The sequence below is a fragment of the Hyaena hyaena genome, unplaced genomic scaffold (genome assembly GCF_003009895.1).
Source record: "Hyaena hyaena isolate Hyena2069 unplaced genomic scaffold, ASM300989v1 scaffold_444, whole genome shotgun sequence".
NCBI lineage: Eukaryota > Metazoa > Chordata > Mammalia > Carnivora > Hyaenidae > Hyaena > Hyaena hyaena.
In genome coordinates, this window is record NW_024081078.1 from 180,972 (window position 1) to 208,524 (window position 27,553).

At 35.7% G+C, this 27,553-nt stretch overlaps 1 long non-coding RNA gene across 1 annotated transcript in view; it reads left to right on the forward strand.

Moving 5' to 3' along the window:
- The first annotated feature begins 18,469 nt into the window (after positions 1 to 18,469).
- LOC120246022 overlaps positions 18,470 to 27,553 on the forward strand; it is a 79,757-nt gene continuing 70,673 nt past the window's right edge. The window contains exon 1 of the long non-coding RNA XR_005531952.1: positions 18,470 to 18,550. This is a non-coding gene — a long non-coding RNA (uncharacterized LOC120246022). The remainder of the gene's footprint in view (positions 18,551 to 27,553) is intronic.

Below are 27,553 nucleotides of genomic sequence, written 5' to 3' on the forward strand. Positions count from 1 at the left end.
CCTGGCAACATGCTGACATAAAAAATTATAGTAGGACACCAAATTCTGGCCAAGATGTGCAAAACTAGATCACTCATACATACATGGCAGGTGGGAATATAAAATGATACAGTCACTTGGAAAAGATTTTGGCAGTTCCCAAAAAAACTAAATATCCAACTACAATACAACTTTGCATTCCTGGGCATTTATCCCAGAGAAATAAAAACTTATGTTCACACAAAAACCTGTATATGGATGTTTATAGCAGCTTTATGTGTAATAGCCAAACACTAGCAAAAACCCCAGATGTCTGTCAACAGGTGAATGGTTAAACAAATTGTGGTATATCCATATTGTGGAATATTACTCAACAATTAAAAGAACAAACTATAGACACACGCAACCCCTAGCTGAGTCTTTAAAGAATTATGCTGAGTAAAAAAAAGCCAATTTTGAAAGGTTATATACAGTATGATTCCATTTACATGCAATCTTGAAACGACAAAATTTTAGAAACAAACAGATTAATAGTTGCAAGGGGTTTAGCCTGAGAGAAGGACAGAGAAATGGGTGTGGCTGTAAAAAAGTAATACAAGGAATCCTTGTGGTAGTAGAAATGGCCTGTATCTATACTATGTTAATGCCACTATCCTGGTTGTGATATTGTACTATAGTTTTACAAGAAGTTACCAGTGGGAAACAGGATGTAAGCAGTATATGAGATTTCTCTATTTTATTTCTTTAAAATAAACTTTTTTTGAAATATTTACTTTTGAGAGAGATAGAAAGAGTGTGAGTGGGGCGGATAAGGAGAGGGCAGAAAGAGAGTCACAGAATCTGAAGCAAGATCCAAGCTCTGAACTGTCAACACAGAGCCTGATGCAGAGTTTGAACTCACAAAAATCTGATGCTTAATTGACTGAGCCACCCAGGTGCCCCTCTATATTATTTCTTAAAACTGCATGTGATCTAGATTATCTCAAAATAATAGTTTAATTAAAAATATACAGTAGGGTTTACAAAAAAAAATATCTCAGAGCTCAATTGGTGAATGTACACAGGATTGTATCCTAAACTTTCCTACTTAAATTAAGTCTATTAACTTATTAAAAATTTGAATCATACAATATAACATCCTTATTGAGAAAGAGATACAATTTAATAGCTTACTAGAATTACTTTTCCCATATATCATTGTAACATTTCTATTGTAAAAATAGCTGTATTACTATTTGTAAGAAAAAAAATAGTTTTCCTTAATGTAAACAACTTAATTCATTAAGAAAATAGATATTGGTAAACTAATTTTATCTTGTGTCTGTTTTCAACACCACAATTTAATATTATTTTCAACTTTTCAATAAATCCAGATACAACAGAACCGTTCTCTAATGAACTTTAGTCAAAGATAGCAGAACAACCTTTTTATATGTTGGTGTATCTACTATCCTGACTTTTCAAGTGATATTACTATGCAGAAGGGCCACATACTGATCCTTTTTTTTTTTTTTTTAAAGTTTTGTTTAATGTTTTATTTATTTCTGAGAGAGAGACAGCATGAGCAGGGGAGGGTCAGGGAGAGAGGGAGATACAGAATCTGAAACAAGCTCTAGATGGGGCACCTGCGTGGCTCAGTCGGTTAAGTGTCCGACTCTGGCTCCAGCCATGATCTCACAGTTCCTGGGTTCAAGGCCCACATCGGGATCTGCTGACAGCTAGCTCAGAGCCTGGAACCAGCCTCTGTGTCTCCCTCCCTCTCTGCTCCTCCCCCGCTCATGCTCTGTCTGTCTCTCTCTGTCTCAAAAATAAATAAAAACTTAAAAAAAAAAAAAAAANAAACAAGCTCTAGATGGGGCACCTGCGTGGCTCAGTCGGTTAAGTGTCCGACTCTGGCTCCAGCCATGATCTCACAGTTCCTGGGTTCAAGGCCCACATCGGGATCTGCTGACAGCTAGCTCAGAGCCTGGAACCAGCCTCTGTGTCTCCCTCCCTCTCTGCTCCTCCCCCGCTCATGCTCTGTCTGTTCTCTCTCTGTCTCAAAAATAAATAAAAACTTAAAAAAAAAAAAAAAAGCTCCAGGCTCTGAGCTAGCTGTCAGCACAGAGCCCAATGCAGGGCTTGAACCCACAACTGTAAGATCATGACCAGAGCCAAAGTCGGACACTTAACCGACTGAGCCACCCAGGCGCCCCTGATCTTTTTTTAATCAAAGCTATAGGAGGAATGTTTTCTACATCTGCAGTTATTTTTTATATTGAGAGAGCCACGGAATTCAAATAAGCACACACATAGAATTTAAAAAGTGAAATATTCAATCCATTTTCAAGTTAGTTGATCATGCTATTCTGTGTGTCAAAGGAATCTGATTTTATTTTACTAAATAGTAGACTGGATATTTACGTTGTCACAAACTAAAAACACAGTCAGTGAGTTTTTAATCTCAGAATTTAAAATGGATCAAAACATCTTCCTGACAACTCAAATACTCTGCGGTGTTTACATTTTTAATTGTGCCTTTCTTGGTGGAATGCATCCTTTCAACCATGAAACATTGATGGCTGTTTCTTATTATGACCCTACAAGGTCAGTTTAATTCCATTTGGGATTATTAGCTGATTTAAGAACATTATATTGGGATCTTAAAGACAGAAACGAAATACATACTATATACAAATGTTGAGGTAGATTCTAAGGTCAGAGATGTCCAAAAATGGGTAGATTAATTAGATAATCTGGATTAAAAAATATTCTGCTAAATTCACTCATTTATTTACAAAGCTTCCCAATTGGCTCCACCCTTAGGTGATGGACAGATTTGATCTCCTTAAATATCTAATCTCTTCTTGATTTATTGGCATCAACTCCTTGACAAGGTTTTTTATTTGTTTCTTTTGACCCGTGACTTTCAGAAGGGTACACCCCTGGGAGGAATGGTAGCTATTATATTCTGAGCTGTTTGTTCTTGTGCCCTATATTTCACAAATAGTGTCCATATGACTCAGCTTAGAAGAGAGGATATGCATTCAGGTATTTCTGTTCTATATGCTTTATAGGACTTGTAAGATTAAATGAGTTCATATACATGAAGTGCTTGGGATTCTATTATAATAGTTTAGTTTACTATAACTAAACTATTAGTTATAGTACTAACACATAGTAAGTGCTATATGTCTTAGACATTATTAATATTATATTGCTATCTTTACTATTATTTGCTTGACTAAGTTGCTGCTGAATATTCCCTGCAATGTCAATATAATTTACTCATTTTCAAGCACATCATTGTGTTGTAGCCACCCAAGCTGAGATCAGTGAACAGAATTCAGGAGCACAAATTGGCGCCACACACTTCTTTATTCAGTGCTGGGCATGCTTGGGGAGCACCCAAATCAAGCAGTCCCGAATAGCAGCAGAGGAGAGCTTATATTCTTGAGCTTATCAGGCTTGACTAGGTTCCCAGGCATCTGTGTGACTAGGACCTGTTTCTCTAAGATACAAATATTGTCTATGCGGCAAGTAGGCTATAGAGGTAGACAGTGCAGTTATCGTGCTAACCTCTGGCTTCCTGCCTAATTTTCTGGTGCAGTTCTTGAGAAATGTGTCTTGCATGGATGAAGCTAGCTTGCTGTGTATACAGTGTTCTAATATTCTAGTTCTTTATGTACTGGCCAAAGGTTATAAGCAGGGGAGAAGGCTTTAAGAATTGCAGTATCAAATAACTATCGAGATAAATTTTTGAATTTTAATTTTAGTCCTAATGCATAAGGTAAATTTTAAAAATACTTTTTAATTGTGAAATGTAACCATATACAGAATAGTACACAAAATAAAAATACAGCAATTTATAGCAATGTATTGCAAAACGAACACCCATGTAATCCATTCGGGTCGAGACACAGTATGTTGTTACCTCCATAGAAACCCCTTGCTACACCCCCTCTCGATCCATGCTCCCTCTACCTCTCCTAAAGTTAATATCCTAACTAATAGTATAATCATTTGTTTTTCTTTATAGATGAACTCAAGTGCATGTCCATAATTCCCATAGTTTGGTTTTGTCTATTTGGAAAACTTCAGATAAATTGAATTCACATAAATTCTTTTGTTTCTGACTCCATCTCAATAGATTCATTTGTAAAAACAGCTCATGTTAATTGTCTGAGTGTAATTTATTTTCATTGTTGCATAGAATGCCATTGAGTGATATACCGTGATTTGTCATTTCCCATTGTACTGGTTCCAGATTTTTGATATTCTGAACAATGTTGCCATGAGCATCCTTGAACATATCTCTCGAAGCACATGTGCACATATTATTGTTGACTGTATATCTAGGAAATGGTGGGTCACAGGATCTACGTATCTTCAGATTTAAAAGCTCATTCTAAATGGTCTTCCATGTTTCTTCTACTAACATTACTTCTGCCATCAGTGTTAGAATTCCCAATATTAAACATATTTTCAAATACTGATATTTATTGGATGTCTTCATTCTGGTTAGATCATGCGGTATCTCAGTGTCTTTAATTTCCATTCCCCTCATTACTTATGATTACTTATTACTTTCATATTCATAGGCTATTTAGATATCCTCTTTTGTGAGGCATTTGCTAAAGTCTCTGACCTATATTACTATTGTGTTGACGTTTTTTCATTGATTTGTGGTGGACCTGCATTTGTTGCTGGTTATATGTATTGCAGCTATCTTCCCCAGTTTGTATCTTACCTTTTCACTCTCTTCATGGTGTCTTTTGAAAAACAGAAATTTTGAACTTTACTGGAGTCTAATTTATAAACCTTTTCTTTCATGATCTTTTATAGTTAGATTGCATTTAATGTAATTTTTTTCTATTCCCTCTGAGAAGTATTTCCCTACCCCAAGATCATAAATATATTTACTAATATTATCTTCCAGAAGCTAGTAAAATTGGCCTTTCATATTTTTGTATATGGCATAAGGTAAAGGTCAATTTTTATTTTTCCTCCATATGGGCATTCAATTGTCTCAGCACAAATTGTTGAAAAGATCATCTTTTCCTTGCTGTTTTGCGGTGCCATCTTTGTTATAAATCAACTGTACATAAATAAGTGTGTTTCTGGCTCTCTGTTCTATTTCATAGACCTATTTATCTATCCTTGTGCCAATACCACTTTGTTTTAAATAGTGTAGTTCTATATCAATCTTCATAATAGGATAATTTTTGTCTTCATTATTTTTATATACCTTTCGAATCAGCTTGTCAAATGCTATAAAACCAAATAAAACCAAATAAAGCAAAAGCCTGCTAGGGTCTTTACTGGGGTCACATTGAATCTATAAACAGTTTGTGGTGTACTGATTAATGTCCAACATAGGGAGTTTTTCAAAAAAATTTAAATATATTTTACATTAGTTAGTCAGAAACCACACAGTAGATTTCATCCCATTAAAATTTATTGAAATTTGCTAAATTTGTAGCTCAGAAGAGGGTTAGTTTTTATACATAAATTATATGTGCTTAAAAAAGATGTTTATTTTGCACTTAATTGAATTCAGTGTTATGCATCTGTTAATGAGGTCAAGCTTGTTAATTATATTGTTCAAATTTTCAAAGTTCTTACTGATATTATTCTAATATTTACTAAGACATATGTTAGAGTCTTCATTTATGATTGTACATTTGTCTAGTTCTCCTTGTACTGTCAGTTTTGGTTTATATATCATGAGGCTATGCTGTGATGTGTATACAAATTTAGAATTATATTGGCCTAGCATATTTCAATTTTGGAAAAAAGCCAGAGAAAACACAGTTGGATATAAGTTTCATGATTCATCATTATAAAATGTGCTGTTTAATCTCTAGTAATGCCTTTTGCCTTCAAATCTACTGTGTTTTGTATTAGTGTAGTTACATTGTGGGTTTTTGTTTTTGTTTTTTTGGTTAGAATTGCATGAACCAACACTATTTTTTTACTCTCAAATTTCTGTATCTTCTTGCTTTAGGGGTGTCTAATATACCACATAGTTAAAAAAGTTCAACATGACAAACTTCATCTCTTAATTGGAATTTAGTTTATTTTTGATTTAATGTAAATACTAACCTATTTGAAGTTAAATCCACATATGCCATGCACCTCTGGACACTAACCCCTTTCTTCTAGCTCCATAAAGCTTTTGGAAGCACTGTTCAGCTTCTTAGCCATTGAATTGCCCCTGCTGAATTTGCCAAACCCCCTGGAAAATAAGTAGTTTCAAATGTCAGCCTCATCCCCATGGTTGTCAATCCTCCCTAGATTCTGGCCTGGTGATTCGTCACTGTCTTTTGGCTTTCTAATGCCTTGGAGAATACACACACACACACACACAAATTACATATATATATACATATATATATTTGTTGCTGTTGTTCAGGTTTTCTAGCTGAGTGTTTATCTAAATTACCTTCTTTGTCATTTGTGGTTTGCTACAACCATGTTCTGAAAAGTCTTGTATATAATGTACTTAATTTTGTCATTAGAAACTGAGGAAAATGACATAAAATTGGTATTGTTTTCTAGAGAATTGGAATGATAAGTTGTCATGATTCTTTTGCAATCTTAGTACTATAGTAGCCTTACTCAAAGTTCTGAGATAGTTTATACTGGGTCAGCAATACATTTTAAGATTATAGTATGATGACAAATACAGAAATCAGTGTCATAACACAATCTCAGCAACCTAGCGAAATCTGAAGTGCATTGTATTTATTCTCAGGATGTAACCAACTAATTTCTTATAAATAAAATATATACTGTGATGTCACATGTTTCACTGTGTGAATTATTGCAAGTGGATCTTTTGTGAGAAGCAGTTTTTTAATTTGAAGCCCCATCTGCCTTTCCTAATTATTCTTCTAAAATTTACATTATGAAATTTCCCCAAGAATTTAATTCGTACACTTATAATGTTATTTGATTAACAGACCTATAAACATTTTGAATTGGATATGCCGATTATGTTTTCCACTGGTGTTTAGCAAAATTTAAGTAGATGTTTTTCTTCCCCTTTTAGGACATATCTTTATTAAATAGAGCTTCAAATGAAATGTTAACATATTTTATTCTGAGAAATGATACTTATGTTTGGATATGTCCAAAAAAAAAGAATTGTTCAAAATATTTAAGACTGACAAAAATGTAGGGTGAATAGTACATATTCAACATTTTCTTAAAATACCCAATGTATCGAACCCAACTGTTAATTACAGATGCGTTTGTCAAAATTTTTCAGAGAGAAAGCCCTGTTGCAATAATCCTGCTTTACCTCTGACAGGTGTTTATGTTATCAGTGTTACCTTATGGGCTCTAAGAAAGATAACTTTTCCTTTGGTGGGATAAGTCCAAGTTATTTTTTTAGCATGGGCTTTGGAATTAGACCAGTTTGGGCTTCAATCCAGATTCTGCCATTGGCCAGCTTGATTTTGGGTTCCTTAACAAAAATTGTTTCCTTATTTTTTAAAATGGAGAAATCTTTGTGTGAAGTGTCCAGAAAAAGAAAACACTGAGTCAGAACAACCTTCACAGGTATCAGAATATTGACTTGAGACAACCTAAGGTTTATATACTCTCTCTATTATACAGTTTAAATATAGATATGTGTAAAAGAGCTTTGGGGTTTTCTTGCATTTTTCTTGGATTAAAGGTTTACATATGTTACTCTCTATATAAGATATAGTATAGCATATACATATATTACAGAAATCCTTTTTCATAGTTTTCTCACTAACTTAATATTTTGTTTGTTTGTTTGTTTATTGCCAATTTGGTTAATATAGAGTGTATACAGTGTGCTCTTGGTTGTGGGAGTAGATTCCTGTGATTCATTGCTTACATTCAATGCCCAGTGCTCATCCCAACAAGTGTCCTCCTCAATACACATCACCCATATACCCCTTCCCCTCCTATCAACTCTCAGTTTGTTTTCCACATTCAAGAGTCTCTTCTGGTTTGCATCCCTCTCTGTTTGAAACTATTTTTTCCTCTTCCCTTCCCCCATGGTCCTCTGTTAAGTTTCTCAATTTCCACATATGAATGAAAACATGACATCTGTCTTTCTCTGACTGACTTATTTCACTTAGCATAATATCCTCCAGTTCCATCCACCCACATTGTTGCAAATGGCAGGATTTCATTCCTTCTCATTGCCAAGTAGTATTCCATTGTATAATCCATCCTCGTGGTTTGGAAGAACAAATATTGTTAAAATGTCAATACTACCCAAAGTAGTCTACACATTCAGTGCACTCCCAATAAAAATTGCACTGGCATTCTTCTCAAAGTTGGAACAAACAATCCTAAAACTTGTGTGGAACCACAAAAGACCTTGAATAGCCAAAGTTATGTTGAAAAAGAAAACCAAAGCAGGATGCATCACAATCCTAGACTTTAGCCTCTGCTACAAAGCTGTCATCATCAAGACATTTTGGTATTGGCACAAGAACAGACACATAGACCAATGGAATAGAATAGAGAACTTAGAATTGGACCCACAAATGTATGGCCAACTAATCTGACAAAACAGAAAAGAGTATCCAATGGAAAAAAGACAGTCTCATTAGCAAATGGTGCTGGGAGACCTGGACACCAACATGCAGAAGAATGAAACTGGACCACTTTCTTATACTATATACAAAAATAAACTCAAAATGGAAGAAAGACCTACTGTGAGACAGGAAAACATCAAAACCTAGAGGATAAAATAGGCAACAAACTGACCTCAGCTGCAGCAATTTCTTGCTCAACACATTTCTGAAGGCAAGGGAAATAAAAACAAAAATGAACTATTAGGACCTCATCAAAATAAAGATCTTCTGCAGGAAGGAAGAAAGAATTAGCAAAACTAAAGGATAACCAACAGAATGGGAGAAGATATTTGCAAATGACATATTGGATAAAGGGTTAGTAATCAAAATCTATGAAGAACTTAGCAAACTCAACACCCAAAAACAAATAATCCAGTGAAGAAATGGGCAGAAGACATGAATAACCACTTTTCCAAAGAGGATATCCAGATGGCCAACAGACACATGAAACGATGCTCAACATCACATATCATCAGGGAAATACAAATCAAAACCACATTGAGATACCACCTCACACTGGTCAGAGGGTTTAAAGTGAACAAATCAGGAGACTATAGATTTGGTGAGGATGTAGAGACACAGGAACCCTCTTGCATTGTTGATGGGAATGCAAACTGGTGAAGCCACTCTGGAAAACAATGTGGAGGCTTCTCAAAAAATTAAAAATAGAACTATCCAATGACCCAGAAATAACGCTACTAGGAATTTATCCAAAGGATACGGGAGTGCTGATTGATACAGGCACATGTACCTCAATGTTTATAGCAGCCCTTTCAACAATAGCCAAATTATGGAAAGAGCCCAAATGTCCATCAACTGATGAGTGGCTAAAGAAGATGTGGTTTATATATACAATGGATCACCAACTTAATTTTAAAAGGAGCAATGTGGAGGGGGTTTAATCAGGAGATCTCAAGTAGCTATTAATTTAAAGTAGAGGTCAGCAGATTACACCTTGTAGGCCAGATTTGGCCCTCAGCCTGTATTTGTAGTAAAGTTTTATTGAAACCAACCAGTCCCCTTTGTTTAAGTATTATCTAGGGCTGCTTTTGTGTTCCAGTGGCAGAGTTGAATAGTTATGACAGAGACTGTATGACCTGCATAGCTTAAAATATTTACTATCTGACCCTTTGCAGAAAAAGTTTGCCAAGCCTGGTTTAGAGGATAATAATTGAAGAAAATAAAGTGAGGGCTAGTTCTGTACCCTTTTATTTTATTTGTTTATTTATATTTTTAAATGTTTTTTTTTTAATTTATTTCTGAGAGAGAGAGAGAGAGAGAGAGAAAGAGACAGCATGAGCAGGAGAGGGTCAGAGAGAGGGAGATATAGAATCTGAAGCAGACTCCAGGCTCTGAGCTAGCTGTCAGCACAGAGCCGGATGCGGGGCTCAAACCCACAAACCATGAGATCATGACCTGAACCGAAGTTGGGCACTTAATGGATTGAGACATCCAGATGCCACTAATTCTGTACTCTTTTAGTGGATCCCCTATTAATTTATTCCTTTCAGTGTCTGCCCTTTCTTTTTCTCTCTCAAGCAAAAATATTAAACAACACTGAAGTCTTCTTCCCTGTGCTCCTCCATTTTCCTAGAAAAATGAGTCTGATCAGTTATTAATACCTTACTATTAATTAGTTTATGTGTGATTAACTACTCTTAGGAGCAATTTTGTTTTTAAAAAAAAACAAATAAAAGGATGAATCTGTGAGTAGCAAAACTTCTGACTTGTTGGGCTCTGGCAGGGGTAGATTTTAAGACATCAACAAGATCTTCTTGGTACATTCAGGTAGGCAAACTATCATTTCATAGTGGTCAGGTGTGTTTCTATATCATTGCCATATTTGTGTGGTGTGTGTGTGTGTGTGTGTGTGTGTGTGCATGTGTGTGCACCTAATGTGTATATGTCTCCATCTCTGTAAGTACATAATTCTCTCTCTCTCTCTCTTTCTTTATTTTGGTTCATAGGCTTACTTATGAATTCTTCAATACTTATTTCCATGTGTCTGAAAACTGGTCTAACCGTGTCTTTGGTTAGAAATTTAGCTTATAACCAAAAAATTATACCTATAGTAGTCAATAATGTAGTTAATATGGTTTTGATAATTTTATATTATGTTTACATTTTTACACACTGGTTATTCAGATCCCAAATAAGTAGCAATTTGTAACAGAGATGTACATTGTTTTAAGCAATAAAATAATACTTTTATTAACATGTTTAGTACTTACTATGTGTCAGTGCCTACTGTTCCAGGGACTTTATATATATATTTACTAAATTTTAGCTTTCACAATAACCCATGGGGTGAATACTGATTTTATCAGTTTTGTATTTTACAGATGAGGAATTTGAGTTACAGGGAAGTTATGTAACTTTCTTTTGATTACCTGGCTGGTAAATGGAGGAATCAGAATTAAATCCTAGGAAATCTGGCTCTGAAGTCCCTGATGTTAGGCATTGTGCTATATTGCCTATTGACAGATACGTTCAAGATTAATATTTGCTAAAAAAATACATCAAAGCATTGCTTTCGGTAATTAATTCCTCCAACAAACTTAAAATAAAATTTAATTTATACAAATTACAGAAAATATGTCAGAAATAATTTGTTTTGTAAAGAATATTGTATTTGTGAAATAAATACTGATTTCCTTTATCCATTCAATTTTTTAAACCAATTTTCATTCTTCTTGTATTTTTTTATTTATACATGCAGCATCTTTTAATGAAATCCAGAAAGGGAAAACTAAACCAAAAGTCAATACACCTTTGCCAGGGTTAAGATGAAAGGCTCTGGGGTGTTTTGTACTGAATGACATGTAGGGATTTACTGTTGTTCTCCTGGCTGCTGCTTTATCTCTCAATGTATGTCTTAAGTTGGAAATGCACAGAGGTACCCCAGAGTCATCTGTTGAGTCATATGCTAAGCTTTTCTTAGTATTGTCCTTCAGCTGAAAACAATGTCGAGTGTTGTGTAAAGATGCGACATAGTGTAGCAGAAAGAACATTGGATTTGAAGGCTCAAAACCTGGGCTCAAAATCAGATATCCATCAATTACTAGCTAGCTTTATAACCTTGTGAAAATTACCCAACATCTAAGTTTTAGTCAACATACTGGAAAATGGGGCAATAATATCTGTATCATATGATTATTTCTGAGGATTAAGTGAGATGGCAAGTCAAAGTGTGTCCTAAATATTAATTAAATTTTAAATTGCATTTTATTCTGCTTTTAAGATCTTGATGAAGAGAGCACATACATATCAAGTGGATTTGTGTTTGTAAATTACAAACTACATAACTCCTCATTTTTCTTGCACCACTTTATTTAAATATATGTTTTATTTGGCAGTATCATGCCACACCTGTCAAAAAATGATAACAATGAGGAAAACCTAACCACTTCCGATCAGTTTTGCTCAGAGTAATAGTTAGATCTCAGGTTCTGTAATATCCAGATGGAAACCTGTTACAAATGTCTTTTTCTTTACTTTTCACTGGAAATGAAGAAACCAGTCATTGACTTAAGACAGTGATGTGTATTGTTGTTTTTACTTCCTGTGGAACTCGTATGATACAGATGGAAACTATTTTAGAGGCATCACATATTGGGTAGTTTTTTTTTTTTATGTTTTTATTTATTTCTAGGAGAGAGAGAGAGACAGCGTGAGCAGGGGAGGGTCAGAGAGAGAGGGAGTCACAGACTGAAACAGGCTCCAGGCTCTGAGCTGGCAGTCAGCACAGAGCCCGACGCGGGGCTCGAACCCACGAACCGCGAGATCATGACCTAAGCGAAAGTCGGACGCTTAACCGACTAAGCCACCCAGGCGCCCCTATTAGGTAGTTTTTAGATCCAAAGGAATAAGGATTCTTTACAGACTTACCAAGTGCATAATTTTCATCACAGCCTCATGGTATAATCAGAAAATATGATATCCTGTGTTACGATTAAGTTAATAAATTTAGGTGGCAAATTTATTTATGAGAAAACATTCTAGATGACTATACTACTTGATCTCTGAGTTGTGTGTGTTCATGGGCGTTTGGCTTAGTGAATAGCAGGAGATTAAGAATGATTTCCTTTTAAACTGTGGTTGTGAAAATATAGAAAGAAAATCAATGTCTAATGACTACAGATTTGTGGGCCAAAAACTTGACATAAAATATTCTCATGTGATATTCTCAAAATTGCTAAGTCTGACATGCACTAATGAAGTGAAGTCATGGAGAGCTCTCTCTCTCTCTCTCTCTTTCTTTCTCTCTCTCATTTTTCTGTGTAATAACCAAAGAGTAAATAGAGGTTATAGCTACTCATTTAGAAAAGAGTCCTCCTAGAATCCCTTGGAGCTTTGATACTTTGCTGAACTTCTGCTGTTGTTAATTCATGAGGTTGTCATGGGGAAAAAAAATGTCATTGTTGATGCAGCAGTGCAACTTTACTTAAGAGAATCTTTGTGTTTGACAGAAACAGGGCATCGTCACTAATTTCATAATGGCTTAACATGCCAATTGCAAGGTGTTACAAAGCTAAATGGGTCATATATAGTTCCCTTGAGGGAGAGCTATGATTGTGTTTACAAGTAAAATCTCTACAAGAAACAGGTATGTCTCCAAGAAGCTAAAACATTAACCTTATCATCTTTTGCTGGGAGCTATGGTAGTTTGTAAAATTATCTTTTTCAGAAATTTGTTTGGATCCAAAAATGGGGAAAGGGCTATGTGCTGTTGAACCCCCATCAGCCATTAAATTCCTTGTAATCAGGAGATGAAGAAGTCTGAAATGCCTCCTCTTAGAATTAGCCAAAATAATGAAAATCTAATAGATAATGTTCAGTGCTGTAATCTTTGCTTTAAGGATGGCTCCACATAAAATGAGATCATCTTGGCTCATGTTAGACTTAGTAATTCAATTCCCAGGCTTGGATATTTCAGATATTCTGTGTGTATTCTATATTTTTATAGTACAAAAGTTTTTTTTATGATGTATATTGCTTTTGCAGGTATTCCTGCCAGGCTATTCATTGGCTTTCCATAAATTTAAAGGGACCATATAACAGCTTAACACATTTAATAAACAGACTGTATATGGAAATAATTTTATGATTTGCAGCAACTTAAAGTTTATCTTAAAAAGTTCTGTTTTAGGTTTGCAAAGCAAACGAATCATTAGGTGATTTAAGACCCCATGGTAATGATGATTTAAATAAAAACTTTAATGTAAACCTTCTGTTCCAATATTCATTCACTTTTCCTTCAAGCTAAGAGGGAAATATGGACTATGTACTGGGGACAGTGTTTAATAAGACAAAATATCTCTTTTTAAAATTGTTTTGCTTACATTTATAAAAGTCACAACTTAAGAGGATACTCCTATAACTGACAAAGGAATAGAGGAACAGCAAGTCAAACAGCTTTTAATGGGCTGTGCCTTCCCGAGTTTGCATTTGTAACTTACAGGTTCACATTTGTTTGGATCTAGGTTTTTGTATAACTTCTTCTTAAGTTTATTTATATAATTTGTTCCTCCTGGTGCCCGGGGTCATTTATTACACCTATTAACTTCTCTCCCTGCACAAAGTCTGCCAGAATTCCTTAACAACTGTCCTCTAGTCTGTTTTTTCTCTCTTTAAATTTAAGATCAAGGATTTGCCGGCACAATGTGTTTTGAGCCTGCTTGTTGCTGGCCTGATTCTTTTTCTGTGCAAAAATAGCAGTACATGTGATTCACCAAACTCTGTGTGTTGAAACACTCTTCAGAAATATAAAACTCTCAAAAATATATTTTTAAACTGTATGGTCAATGCTAGCTGGAACAGACTCTTGGTATTAAATTGATTGATTTCTCTTCTAAGGATAGTTTTCCATTTTGTATAATTTATATGTTGCTCATGGGTTGGGACGAACATTCTTGTACTATCATGCTTTTGCTTTTCTTAAGAAAACATAGACTGGGAAATCTTCAGTCTAACCCATCTTTGGCAGTGAAGACCTGCAGCTTAATTATTAAAATCCCTGTTTGTTCAAATCTTTCTCTTTCCTGACACAATTTCAAAATCATTTAATCATGTTGATTAGAATAATTTCATTAAAATGTAATTTAAAACAAAATAAGGCTATACAGTAGACTTTATTAAATGTTGGAGGCAATTTTAAAATTACATCTCTGGGACACCATATTAATTGGTTGAGAAAAAAAGAATCACTCTAATGTTAAGTAACAATTGAAAATTATTTCACTAAATTTAATTAATGCTGTTTTAAGAAATTTATGTCAAGGCATTTAAAATGGTCAAGCCAATATGAATTTTTATAGACTTAGCCACATTTTGAAAACTTTAAGTATTAAAATTCTAATTTGTTGGCCTTTAACACAGTAGCCTGAGAGGATCCTGTCCAAAAGGTTTATATATACTTTGTTTTTGAGGAAATTTAATAAAAATCAACACTCCATTGTTTGAACTTAGTAAAGCAGCTATATGCTAGATATTGGAGTTTCTTCAGCCGGGTATTCTGTGTAATTTGGAATTATTTGTATTAGGTCTCCTTTCTTATAGAAAAAAATGTGCAGTTATCAGTGCAATCTGTACTTTTAATATTTCCCACAAATTTTCATTGATGTTTAAAAAGCTAATGACTAAAGATGAGAAACTTATAAAGATACACTGCAGCGGTTTGTTTTTTTAATTAATTAATTAATTTAATTTTAATGTTTTTATTTATTTCTGAGAGAGAGAGAGAGAGTGAGCAGGGGAGGGTCAGAGAGAGAGGGAGACACAGAATCTGAAGCAGGTTCCAGGCTCTGAGCTAGCTGTCAGCACAGAGCCTGACGCACACATCCCACAAACCATGAGATCATGACCTGAGCCGAAGTTGGACACTTAACTGACTGACCCTCCTGGGGACCCCTATTTGCTTTTTATTTTTAATATTTGTTTCTTTTTGAGAGAGAGAGACAGAGCATGAATGGGGGAGGGGCAGAGAGAGGGAGACATAGAATCAGAAACAAGCTTCAGGCTCTGAGCTGTCAGCAGAGTCCAATGTGGGGCTTGAACCCACGAACCGTGAGATCATGACCTGAGCTGAATGAAGTCAGACACTTAACCAAATGAGCCATCCAGGCATCCCTGCAGCAATTTATTTGATGTCCAAGTTCAGCTTCTTTTATGTGAGGGGTTCTTTTTGATGTTCTGGACATTGATCCATATACCTCACCCAAGGAATCATACTATGGGTTTCTTCTAACTTAGAATTTCATGACTATAACAAAGCAATTTATTGAGGAAAAACTGAACTTGCAGTGTGGTTTATATATACTACATACATAAAGATTGTAGGAATCATGTACATATATTAACTGCACTATATTTCAAACTTCTGGCTTTCTGGGAGGTGTCTATAATAATAGGCAGGTGAATAAAAATGTAAAACTGAAAATAAAAGACTACTAGTTAGTAGAGAGTATTGACTGTCCACCAAAATTTGTTCTCTCCTTCTCTAATAATGGAATTGGAGCTAAGGTAAACTAAGGACCACATAACACTAGCTAAATTAAATACTACATATCCTTTTTTTCCTCTGAGCTAGAGATGTCCGTGTGTCTAAATTCTTACCACAGGTGTATGAGAGGTTAGGTGTGACACTTCTGAGCTTGGGTCTTAAGGCATTTCTAATAAGCTAAAAAACAGATGTGTCTGCAGCCCAGTTTCATCCAGGGAGAAGGGGAAAATGCCCTAGTGGATAGTGGAGTAACAAGGTGAAAGATACATGGTTCATAGGCCATGTGAATTAGAGACATGTGTCAACCTGAAATACTATAATCATAAACTTAGTTGTTATGTCAACAGAAGCCTCACTGTGACTAACCTTTGGCTATGAGTACCAGCAACTTAATTATTAGAATCCATTTGTTCAAGTCTTTCTCTTTCCTGAGCAGATCTTGGGATGGCTCACAAACTCTTCTCAGGAGCTGTTGTAATTGCTCCTCTACAGCTACTTGAGCTGATCTTTGTGCTCTGGCTTTAGTCCTAATGTCCTGCCATGTCTCTCATTTATAAGATCTTCATATAGTCTTGAAGCCTGTGGATATTGCAGCAATATCTCTCATGCAAGCCAGAGTGGTCCTCATTTCTTTCCAAGCATCATTCTTTCTGTCTTTGCTAAGTAAGCTTCTTTCCCAACATGGCTCCAATGATTTTAATAGACATCCCCACACTCATCTCTCCCTGAAAGGGGAGACTTGTTATAAATCTTGTATGTGACTTATACATTCTATTCTACAATTAGTTTGGGACCAGTTGCCTGGGGAAGAATGATGGTCCCATATCCCTCCCCACCGTCAACTAATGCCCCAGTGTGAAGCCTGAACAGAGTAGCTTCTCTGCTATCCTCAGGATTTATGTAGATGAGTAAACCCATAGTGGTGGGGTTTTTTTTTTTTGGTTTTATTTTGTTTTTATTTTTATTTTTTTTACTACTTTAGTAATTAAACTCACTCAAGACCATCAACAACTTTCTATGTAATGAATAATATTCCCGACCTACTGTTATTATTTCTCTCTTAAAAATTATATGTTGCATTCTTATATATTTTAGAATTAAACAAATAACTGACTCTCAATCACCTTGAATGATAAGCTTCTCTTCATTGTGTCTAGGAGGAATAAATATGCAGCAAAAGGAAAATCAGACTTCAAAGTCAAGATCTAGACACAGTCCCCATTCTTCCACTTACATTTGACTCTAAGCAAGTCAAAAGTTAATATTTATTAGTCTCTGTTTCTTCACCTATAAAAATTGCTATTGTTAATACCTGTTACCCAGAATAGGTGTACATCATGAAATCACAGTCTAAATTCTGACCTGGATTTAGAATTAGATCTCTTTAGTCACACATCTGTTTCTTTCTTTTTTGTTTCCTTTCCTTTCCTTTCCTTTCCTTTCCTTTCCTTTCCTTTCCTTTCCTTTCCTTTCCTTTCCTTTCTTCTTTTCTTTCTTTTTCTTTTTCTTTCTTTCTTTCTTTGTTCCTTCTTTTTTTCTTAAGATTTTGGTTTTTATAAGTACCTTCTACATCCAATGTGGGGCTCAAACGCATAACACTGACACCAGAAATCAAATGTTCCACCAACTGAGCCAGGTAGGTGCCCCCATGCATCTATTTCTAGATCACTTAGTTTTAAAACTAAATGATTTTTTATGTGTAGAATAATAGCATGTTTATTAAATAGTTATTATATTGCAATTAAACTTTTATCTATTCTTAATAATTCCTGTTGGATTATGTATAGTATCCTGAAAAGGAGATTGTTTTTAATTTTAGGAATGTTTTAATTTCACATTATTTGCCATTTTAATTTCTCTCTCTTTCTCTCTCTCTCTCTCTCTCTCTCTCTCTGTGTGTAGTGCATATTTTCACAGAAAACCTTGATGACTTTTGAGAACATTCTACTCTCGATTTTTATTGAGTTTATTGTAGCATGTTCTGTTTTATTTGGTATATGATTTCTGATTCCTAATCTTACATCAAGAGCTTTTCAGGTTTTATTAGGTTCAGTAGACATGAGGGGATGGTTCAAGATTCAGGATTTCCCATTTTGCAACATAGACTTTTTTTTCAGAAGCCATATAGCTGAGCTACTGACCAAGATGAATTGATTTAGCTTTCTTAATTTGAATCTACCCTGCTGTTCTCTCGGGAGGATATATTCTAAGAATATACTATACTAAGAGGTTTAGCAGGGAGAGAGCTGGCATTAAACACTTCTGTGAAGATCACGTTGGAATCAATGATCTAATCCTAGTAGAAGTGAGTTATTGACTTCTTAATGTATAAGGGAGGCATTGGCTCTTGAAGTTTGGTGCACTTTGCTTCTCCTCCAGGGAACAAGGATCTGCTAAAGCCTTAAGGAATGTAAGGAGTTACCTCTTATGGGAGGAGGAAGTTGGCTCTTTGAAAGTCACAAAGCAGGTCAGCATTTCTTCCTTCTGTGTTTTCATTATTTAGCCTTAATAAAGGTCATTGATAAAGGAAGCATTCATTTTACATATATTGGCCCTTATTTGAAGGCCCACAAGTATGGTAGCAACCCAGCAGATGAAAGAAGAGAAATCTGGTCATAAGGTGTCTATAAACTTAGATGGCCTGTGGGGAAACAAAGATTGTTTGTCTTCTTCAGCTTAAGAATAATATATCAAACTATTAATTCTTTTTCCAGGTGAAAAATAACTTTATTTTCTGATTTGATAGAGAATATTCGATTTTATAGAAAGTTCATACAATCCATTCAGATTTATTATATGCACATACAGAGTGATATAATTATATATAAAATATATATGTATTTATATTTATGTACTTTACTATATCAAGTACATGTGTATGTTTATATTTATGTATGTGCTCATACTATAAATCAATGGTTTGAAACTGGGGACTGCGCCTTTCACCTAACCAACTGAGAATTGTTGACTCAGTGAGTGACTTTTAATTGTGGACTGTGTAAAATCTCTCATGACATATGACAGCAAAAAGTTGAAAAATATTTTCTCTACCTTGGTTTGTTATTAGAATTTATACTCCATGATTGTCAGAATTCTCCATGTCAGTAAATAGATCACCCTTTTAAGGGTGTATATTTGTTCATTGTATAGCTATGCTATTAATCTATTTAGCTACTATTCCACTGATGGACATTGCGTTTGTTTCCATTTCCTTCTTGCTCCTTGCCCGTATATTTAGTAATGTTTTAAAGAACATTTTTGTTCAGACATCTGATTGATTCTTTATTTCCTTGGGATATGCTATTAGAGGAAGGGTGTTAGGGACACAGAGATGACATTTAATGTTGATGTATATTGCCAGAGTGCCTTCAAGAAAGATCGGATCAATTGACACTCATCAAAATCTATGAGTGTCTACAGAATGTTGAAAATCTTTAAGATCGTTATCAGTTGACTAGGTGTAAAGTAGTAAATCGTTGTTTGCTTTTGCATTTTGGATTAATAATGAAGGTGTGCAGTTGGTTAGGATCCCAAGCTCTGGAGTCTGACTATGTGAGTTCAAATCCTAGTTTTATCACTTAACAGCTTTTTGATCTTGTGCCAATTATTTAATCTTTCAATGTCTTGGGTTACTCATCTGCAAAATGGTGATAATAAGGGGCGCCTGGGTGGCTTAGTCGGTTAAGCGTCCGACTTTCGCTTAGGTCATGATCTCGCGGTTCGTGGGTTCGAGCCCCGCGTCGGGCTCTGTGCTGACTGCCAGCTCGGAGCCTGGAGCCTGTTTCGGAGTCTGTGTCTCCCTCTCTCTTTGACCCTCCCCTGCTCACGCTGTCTCTCTCTCTCCTTGAAATTTTTTTAAAAAATGGTGATAATAATAACACTAAACCTGTAGGATTGCTGTGAGGATTAAATGATTTAGTACACATGAAGTTCTTTCAACATGTCCTGGTAAACTTACTCTCAAATGCTAGCTATTGATATATTTTCATGTTATCTATATTTTACTTTTCTATTCTTTAACTGTATATTCTAGTTATTTGGTATATTCTATTATGATGTTACTATTTTATTTATTTGTTTTTGATAGAAGACTTTTAATATTACAGATATTAATTACTTGTCTGTCATACATACTACAAATATTTTGTTTGGCATTTCTTTCTACCATATAATGCTTTACCATTTAAGGAAATTTACTCATCTTTTAACATTTCTATCTGAAAAAGCCTTCTTCATCCTAAAGATTATTTTAAAAAATTCAACTATGTTGTCTTAGAGGAATTTAATGATTTTATTTATTTTTACATTTAAGTCTTTAACTTACCTTGAATTGAATTCGTTAACAGTAATGAAGAAAGTATCCAACAAAAGCTTAACTTTTTGAGGATGACAAAGTGGTCAGTTTGAGCACTACAAGGACACACAAAATACTAGAACTACCAATCTTCCTTTGTCAGGTAAAGTCTAAATATATCTTTTGGGAAATCTTTTTCATTATTTGAGGGAAAATTTTAATATTTTCTTCTATTTCTTGCTCTCACTTTCTTTTAAGTTTCTCTTCTAGTTGGAAAACAGCTGGTCTTGGGAGGTCTATGAAAGCTTACCAGACTTTCTTCCCAAGAGTCAGTTATTCCTAGCATATCAGGATTTCACATTGAGAAAATTCATTTTTAAATGTTGGCGTTTTATAAGATTAAAATATTTCCACATGGCATTTCCTACTAGGAACATTATTTGGTCTAACACTGCTAAAATAATTGTCAGTGAAGATGAATGGATTTTACAACTAATTCAAGATCTTTTTGTAATTTGACTCCTGCTATGCATTGGCCAGAGTGATGATTATATCAGTTAATATTAGTAATGGCCATAAAATACAAAGGTATTCCATATCAATGAATCAGAATGGCCTATTTATTATGAACATAACACAGATGTCGCATGCATATGCATTGGACATCTCTTGTGTACCACTCTAGGTCCACTTAGCCTCATCCTTTTTTCCAGTCATGGATACTTGGATCAGTTCTGCACAGACTTTGACCTGCTTTGTGTATCTGTAACCAGAAGTGCCTTGCCACAGCCCATATGAACTTTCTCTATAAACCTACATCCTGGGATGCTTGAACAGACATGAGCAATCTGGAAGTTTGGGAATTTGTGACATATGGGGCAAACCTTGACCATTGTGGGGTGTGTATTGACAGATAAATGCTTCACCCTTTTATCCGTCTAGCAGATACTTTGGAGATACTGTGCTGAAAAGACTCTGAGGTCTTTTCAGAAGGTCCCAGAGATCTAGCACCTGGTTGTACCCACTGGTGATTGATTCCATGTTGCAACTTTGTGTTAGCCATCCCTCCACTTCTATGCATTTTTGTCCCTTCTTGCCCTTCTCGTCCCTCACTCCTGCTCCTGTAATCTTTAATAAACCACTCATGCACCAGACTTCTTTCAGACGCTGCTTTTGGCATTTCTTAGCCTGAGAAATTACATTAGAGAGAATATTTTAAAAATTCTTTCTGATCATTTGGATATGGTGGTTTCCATGGATCATTTTATTTTAGCTTAAGCTACAGAAAACTTAATTACTAGAGACTGTAACTTTGAATTAAAAAAAAATTGCTGAAAATGGCCACAGAGAGTTCAATTTTAGTTGTTTTCTTTTAAAACCAATATCTGTTTTTCTTTTTATATAGTGGCACTAACTGTATTTTAATTGGACAGAAAACACCCTTCAATTAACTTAGCAAAAGGCATTGAGAATAGACCTTTATGTTAATCATTTAATTTATTAGAGATAATGCAAATTCATTACTTGTTTGCTTAGACTCTCAAAATTTAAGTTTGATTTAAAGATTGATATTTAATCTAAACATTATTGCTCTTGGATGCCTGAGTGGTTCAATTGGTTAAGTGTCTGATATTGGCTCAGGTCATGACCTTGGGGTTCATGAGCTCGAGTCCTATATCAAACTCTGTGCTAAAGGTTCAGAGCCTGGAGCCTGCTTTGGATTCTGGTTCTCCCTCTCTCTCTGCCCTTCTTCTCTCCCTCTCTCTGTCTCTGTCTTTCAAAAATAAATAAACATTAAAAAATCTTTATAAAAATATTATTCTTGTAGAAGTGAAAACACAAAGAATCAAATCCTATTATTCATTCCTGTACTCATAATAATCCATGGCTTTAGTATAATACTTATAATCAATATTAAAACATTTAAATATAGGAAAGACATTGCATTCAAGTCCACAAACTGATACAACAGTGAGTTGAAAAGTTGTGAAGAACTGTACTAATTTAAAATTTTACTAGCTATGTAAGATTGTAAATATGTTTCTAAATTAGAGCTCCCACATGCTTTATGGCTTAAGAATATCTCCCCTAATCTTTGGCCACTAGATGTCATGGCAGCTCCATATAAGAAGCCAAGGGTGGGGGAGGGGTTGACTAGTGAATTACCCATTTTAAGACCAGCTGGTCTGTTGCTCTGTTGTAGCTTATAAAACCAGTCATTTTATGAAATGCAGGATCATCTTCAGCCAATATAAGATCCCTTGGATCTTTTATGTGTGTGTTGATAAAGCAAATGTTGAAATTCAACAATTTAGCATAAATTCTGCTTTTGGATAATGTCATTATTCCATTCTTACTCTAACTCCATTAAAAAAAAAGAAACAAAACAATGCTGTGAGCATTGAAAATGGAAAGCAAAAAAAGGAAGTTTCTAAAAACCAACTTATTAAAGCAAGACATGCTGGCCATGACATGGGGAAAACGTGGGCGTAGCTCTTGGACAATAAACGCATGGGTGCAAAAGCAAATACAACAGGAGATGGTAGTTAAAAACATGGGATTTGGAGTCCCCAAAGCCTAGGTTTTGAAATGGATCTTCCCTTTAATATTTGTGTGATGTTTTATCTCCTCATCTATAAAAGAGGGGTTGATAACCTCAAGAGGTTGTTTTACATTTCAAATGAGATTGTGACTATAAAGGTTTTAGCACACCATCCTACACATGGTAAACATTCAACAAATGGACACTCTCATTACGAAGATGGAATTTCATGCTTAATATTTTAAAATGAAGAGCCCAATACTTCAAATGCGAAGAGAGGACAAGCTTTAGTCAGTTTCCTGGGCAAGGGATAGCTCTTAAATGAGTAAAATATAAACAACTCCTCTTAAAGTAAAGCTATCAAGGATGTGAAATAGCTTGTGACTGTGGCCGTGGAAAGGAATTTCTCCCTGGAGTAATCCTCACTAATATCTGCAGTGGCACGTTCCCCCTTTTTATTATTTATTTATTTATTTGTTTATTAAATGTTTGTTTACTTTTTGAGAGAGATCGAGAATGTGCGCCTCACGCACAAACGGGGGAGGGGCAGGGAGAGGAGGAGACTGAGAATCTCAGGCGGGCTCTGCACTGACAGCAGAGAGCCCAGGGCTCAACCTCATGAATCCTGAGATCAAGACCTGTGCCAAAGTTGTATGCTTAAGCAACTGAGCCACCCAGACGCCCCACATCACTCCTTTTTAAATTATGTTTAAAATTATGCTTTCTCATAGTGATGACAAACGCTCTTGTTTTCCCATCTCTTTACATTCCACCTGGGGATTGGCAGCCTGAGTCAGGTGGTCTTCTTTGTGACGGTTCCACCTGTTTCCATTCATCCTGATAGTGGAGCATTTAATGCGGAAAGGGCAGCAGGGCATAATCCCAAGACCAAGCATTACATTCCAGAGGATCTGAACCAGAGATGATCCCATGACACCTTTTTAATATGCATAGAATAATGTGTCATTGGAGGTGCCAGGGCAACGGACATCTGTCTTTAAATGTGGCTTTTCGAAAATGGTGAGGTATATGATACCTAGAAAATAACACATTTGTGTATATTTGGATAATAAAGACTTAAATAAATAGAAATAAAGACTTAAATAAGCATTTTGGCACATAATATTAACATAGCAGTATTTCAGAGAGATGGAAGGAAAAAAGTAAGAGGGCTGGTGTTGTGTGACTCTGGTAGGAAAGGCAAGATCAAGAAAAAGTGGTGGAGAGAGAGGGTTCACTATCCATTTGTATGGCTTTGCTGGCTTCAGTGAGACTTAATGGTTTGTTCTTCTTCGACTTGCTACCGCTTTCAACAAACTTTGGTGTAAAATCTGAACAAAGAGACTGAAGATGAGATTAGAAAAATAGAAAGGAAAGTCTAGTGAATAAAAGGATTTACTTCAATAACTTCCCAAATCCTACCACAAGTGAAATGATCATTTCAAATACTATAAGGCAGAAAATGAATCAGCCATAGTACAAACGATTACAGTATGAGACAGTGATTCATATGAAAGGCAGCATAATTACTGTGAATATCAGATTGGATTTCAAAATGAGGAAAGATTTTAGTACTTTCTTGGCTAAGCATAAACATAATTGATTTATGAATAATATCAGGGTCCAGCTTATCTGGCAAATATATTGTATTTCATGTAGAAATGAGCCTAAAGACATTTTTTGCATTTCTATGCAAAACCCAATATTCACATGCCAAGGAAATTAGGAGGGATAGTGCAGGAGCCACTGATAGATGGAAGTTCAGCATCAGGCGTGCCAGAGCGCAGCGCATCTGCTGTGTGGCAGCGGCGAGATCAATTGGACACCGGGGCTTGAAAAAAATGATAGGCAATGGTTTATTTATTCATTTATCTGATTATTTAAAATAAAATTTTAATTTATTAGAAACAATGAGCATCCTCCCTACCCAGGCTGTTCTGAGAACCTTTCTTCAATACTGCTTCACAGGGGAACAGTGCATCTTATTTAGTTCAGAGCATGCCGCAGGCACCCTTGTGAAAGCTCTGTTGCAGGAAGAGCTTCCTGTCAGTTTGGAGTTGAAAGGGTTGGAAGAAATCAAGGTCAGAAATATTTTATAACTAAAATGTACAGATCCTGCTAGGTTCTTTAAGTCCTTTGTACATGAGTAACTATAGTCTCCTGGTTAAGTAGAGCTTACTTGAGGCAGGATGGGATAGGCTTCAGATCAGAGACCCAGTCAGACTTCCTGGGTTTGAGTCCACTTTCTGCCAAATAGTAGCTGCTATTTAACCTCTCTACACCTCCATTTCTTTATCTGTAAAACGGGTAGCACCTACCTAGTGCGTTTGCTGTGATGATTAAATTAACATTTACAAAGTGCCTGGCAGAGTGCTATGTATTTACTAAATAATGATCATATATTTGATCTTTTCAATAATCCTGTGAATGCAAGACATATAGGATAAGAGAAGTTTTTGCAGTTGGAAAGGATCTTAGAGACCTTATACTTCAAATCCCTCATTTTAAAGTTTAGCAAAGTGCCCAAAGATTTATTACTTAATAAAGTAATATAATGAGCATCTAAATACAGGTTTCTTAATTTTTTGGCTGATTATTTCCCATTTCATCACTTTGATTTCTCCTACAAAGAAATGTGAGGAAGACGAGTTCTTAAATAATTTTTAAAAATGTTTTGTTTATTTCTGAGAGAGAGAGAGAGAGACAGCACGAGCAGGGGAGGGTCAGAGAGAGAGGGAGGTACAGAATCTGAAACAGGCTCCAGGCTCTGAGCTAGCTGTCAGCACAGAGCCCGATGAGGGGCTCGAACCCACGAACTGTGAGATCATGACCTGAGCTGAAGTCGAGCGCTTAACCGACTGAGCCACCCAGGCGCCCCTAAATAATTTTTTACTTTAAGAAAACACTCACTGTGATAAATAGAATAGTAATGTTAGGAATTGGAGTTATATAAATTATGCAAAAGTATATTGATTTTTTATTTGTTTTATAAATTTAAAAAAATGTTTATTTTTGAGACAGAGAGAGAGAGAGAGAGAGAGAGAGAGCATACCTGCCTGCAAGTGGGGGAGGGGCAGAGAGAGAGAGGGAGACACAGAATCCAAAGCAGTTTTCAGGCTCCGAGCTGTCAGCACAGAGTCTAATGTGGAACCTGAACCCACAAACAGTAAGATCATGACCTGACCCAAAGTCATGACCTTAACCAACTGAGCTTCCCAGGCCCCCCAGGTAATTGATTTTTTTAATATCTGCTACAATTAGGTCTAACTGCATATAATAGCAAGCTCTCTACACTTCTTAAATAAGTTAGAAGTTTATTTGTTCTCCATATAAAAATAAAACACAGAAAAGAGAGCGGGGCTTTTATGGTGACTCTATGGTCATAAGAGACCTAGGCTCTTTCTGTGGTCCTGTTCCACCATCTGAGGATAGCTTTTGGTCTCAAGGTTGCCTCTTGGTTCAAGATGGCTGCTAGAACTCCTGCCCTCCTGGCGGCTGCCCAGAATGCAGGGAGGAGGAGGGGAGAAAGGACAAAAGTATACCTTCTGAACAAGTTAGTGTTCTTTCAGCAGTCTTCTAGGAAGTTCCACATCATCTTCCACTTATATCTCATCATCCAGAACTTTGTCACATGTCATATCCGAGTACACGGGAGACTGCAAAGGTACTTTCAACCAATGACCAATTGAAGTGTGTGTTTTCTTTTTTTTTCTTTTTTAAGTTTATTTGTTTATTTTGAGAGATAGAAAGTGTGTGTGCACAAGTGGAGCAGGGGCAGAGAGAGAGGGACAGAGAGAGAATCCCAAGCAGATGTCTGACAGGGATCTTGGACTCACAAACCAAGAACTCATGACCTGAGCTGAAATCAAGAGTCAGACGCTTAACCGACTGAGCCATCCAGGTGCCCGTGTGTTTTCTTTTTGAGGGAAGAGAGGTAATGCATATGCAGTAATAACTAAGAATTTCTGCTAGAAGTTAGGGTTAGTTTTTCCTACTGCCTTTCCTTCTTACATTTTTTTCCCCTTGCCTTGAATCAAAAGGGCAGTCTTGGACTAAGACAAACCACATATCCATGTAGGAGAAAAAAAATTCTCTCTCTAAAAAGATATTGTATCTGTGTATTAGGATCTTATTGTCACAAGGAACAAATCCATTTACTCTGGACTAAAATGAAACAGGGAAATCTATTACAATGGTGTTTGAAGGAACTCAAAGGTAAGAATGAAGGAATTCTGAAGAAAACCAGTAACTGAGAACATATTGGAAATACAGGCAGTCTTTTCTTCAGTATCTTGTCATTGTTTCTTGCTGTTCATGATTCCCCTTGTTCTTTGAAAATCTGCTTCCTCCATGCCCACAGTCAATCCACCAGTAAGGGATAGACCTAGGATTTGCATCCAGATCTCCTAATTCACACTTTATTTTCATAATTATTTTAAAGTTCTGTTTCTCCTATAACATAAAGTAGCAAAATTTGTTCTCCTTACCTATTCACTGCCAGCTCCAGATTACATTGACTTTTGATGTATTTGAATACAATAATTACCCGTGTGGACCAGAACCTTGAAATCTAACCTTTAGAAATGCTTTACAGGGGGATCCTTGGGTGGCTTAGTCGGTTAAACGTCCGACTT